Here is a 2,934-nt window from a genome sequence, read left to right as displayed (position 1 = left end):
GGATGGATGGATGGATGGATGGATGGATGGATGGATGGATGGATGGATGGATGGACGGACGGATAGATGGATGGATGAATCGAATGAATAAAGAAAGATGACCGAAAGAAGCACGACAAAGACAGAAGGACGGAAGAACAGCCAAGATAACATGCAATATGTAGTCTCTTGGTGCCTTCCACGCTTCACATGTGCTGTATAAAAAACACACACGCCAAATGAAAAAAAAAGAAAGAAAGAAAGAAAAAACTATCCCCCTCGGGCCTGTCCAGCCAGCATCAGGTAACACAATGGCAGCGAGCAGGCGGAGGGACCGGCGAAGCGCAAAGAAAAATATGAGGAGAGATCATAGGGGAGCTTAGCGGGCTAAAACGGTTACCCCGAAAGTACTGTGGCCACGGCTCTCTCTCCCCCTCAGGGCTATCCTGGCCCTGCCAAAACAAACCTTGGGGGCTGAGGACGACGGAGCAGGGAGAAGGAGGGAGAGGGAGAGGGGGAGGGGGAGAGGGGGGAGGAGTTACAGAACAGGTAGACGCCCGCTAGGACACAGGCTTTATTTATTACGTGGCCATTGCCATACCTGTGCACTGGCCCAGGTGCTTGCACCTGAAGGGAGTCCGGTTCAGATCTTTCCGACGACAACGGATAAAAAGATGTTGGTTAAAAAAGGAAAATACCTAAGTCGAATTCGGTATCAGCACACGGCCAGTTGGAACGATAACAAGAACACGGTGAAAATAACAGGTCACAGATCGATGAAAATAAAATAACCCACCTGAAAATGAAGAGTATGACCACATAAAAGTGCCTTCTAACCTCCTATCATACGATCCTATTAATAAGCTGACGTGTATACTCCTATCCCCCCCACAAAAAAAGACCTCAATCGATGTGTGGAAATACAGAAAGCAAAAATAGTGTGGATGAAGACATTTTATTTTCAAAATAGAAGTTCTTTTAACACAGTTCCACATCCCTCTCTTTGTGTGTAATATAACGCGTACGTCATTCCTTAAAAATAGTACCCTTAAAGTCTAAAGTAATTACGCCTTGGTGCTGTTATTGTCGTTATTGAGGAAGTGCTTTTTTCGAATCTCAGGCAGAGGTGTAAACCATTTTAAGTGGTAATCAACCTTTGGTTAAAAATAAACCCGGAACGTCCGAGTGTCCAATTGCTATTAAAAGCATGTTGTCGACAAAGACTAAACGCCACAGCGTTCAGAGAGAGAGAGAGAGAGAGAGAGAGAGAGAGAGAGAGAGAGAGAGAGAGAGAAAGAGAGAGCTGTCCCGTGCGCCGGGCAATCAGCGTAGGCCATCGATCACAACCCCTGACCTCGGCTGACATGTTTATTAATTAGCCCGGCTCCTGGGATGATGTCTAGCGGCCGTGGGACCCAGGCATGACCTCAGATAAACCACAAGGGGGGTCGGGCCGGGGAGGAGAAGGAGGGAGGAGGAGACATATTTTCATCACAAAGGCAGGTGACTAAAGTAGTTATTTTAAGACAAGGTGCAAGGGACCGAGAAATAATTAAACTGAAACGAATGGACAAACTACTTAAGATTTGTAATGAATGAAATAAAAATATACACACAGTAAACAAAATTAAACAAGATCAGACCACAATCATTTATAAGTAGACTAAAAAACAAACGTGAACCGTCTAAACAAAGACAACTTGTACATTTACAGGTGTGCAAGTGTGTACATGTCATGCTTGTACGCCTCGCATTGAATCAGAGTGCAAGATATTGATGTGTAAATGTACATATTGCATGACTGTCTCCTTTGATTTAAGTGCGCGCTTGTGTGTATGTGAGTGAGTCTGGGTACAAAAGAGAATACGAGAGAGCACGAGGCACGAAGGCTGTTAGTGTACTTAAGACTTAGTAATGCAGTCTTCGTTTTGTTTCTAAATTTTACTTTTAAAGGGACATGTTTTAAAACGAAATGTGATTGCTAGATCCAAGAACGAGTTGATATACAGATATAACACACACACACACACACACACACACACACACATAACCCACAGGGCCTTCAAAACAATTACAAAGGTCATGACCAAAACAAGGGTCACGAGGTCATGGTCTCCTGGGACTCAGGGCAGGAGCTATTCTCAAGTAACAGTGAGTGAGTTGGTTAGGGTGACGGGGAGGTGGGCTGGGGGTATGGGACTTCAGAGCGAGCAAGTCCCATATAAACCACCCAACGCGTGAGTGTCTTTGTGCTTGTAGCGTAAGTGACAGTGTGCACATGTGTCGGTGAGCAGCTGTAGTACATGTATATACATACTTTGTGCTTTTGTGTATACATGTGTTAGTTAAGTCTTAGTGTTTGTGCATGTAGGAGGGATGCGGTGGAGGAAATTGTGAGCATGGTCGTGAATATAATAATATTATGAACAAGAGTATGCGAGCACGTCGGCGCCTCTGTGTGACACGTGTGTGAGTGCGTGCGCGTGTGTACGCAGAGAGGCAATGGTTAAGGCAGTACAAGGGCAACACAGAGTCTGATTTAACTCTCTAGGCATCGTTCGTTTCCATTTGATGACTCGTGTCTGGTCTTGCCTACGTCTCGTCTTTTTTCACCTGCTACAATCAGGTCGGCGAGGAGGGGGTTGAGAAAGTGTGACAACCACGTTCGAATTCGTAGAACGCCGGATTTTACTGAACAGCCGAGTCGTGAGTCGAGGAGATGGAGTCGCGTGACAACAGCAGCAGCTCATTCACGTCCACCAACGTGCACGTCACAAAGAACAACAGTTCATACAAATAAACACACAGTCACCTCTCGCCACGTTGCAAAGCGGATTTTTTTCAAGGTGCAACATAGCAAAAAAAAAACCTCCTTTTAATTCATTCGTCTTGGGTTTGGGGGAAAGCAAGACTTCAACATTTGGGACGCTATGACCTTTCCTTGAGACGCCAGTT

Source organism: Aplysia californica, unplaced genomic scaffold, assembly GCF_000002075.1.
Source record: "Aplysia californica isolate F4 #8 unplaced genomic scaffold, AplCal3.0 scaffold00080, whole genome shotgun sequence".
Taxonomy (NCBI): Eukaryota; Metazoa; Mollusca; class Gastropoda; order Aplysiida; family Aplysiidae; genus Aplysia; species Aplysia californica.
The sequence above is the reverse complement of the archived record's forward strand: the minus strand, read 5'-3'. Positions refer to the sequence as shown.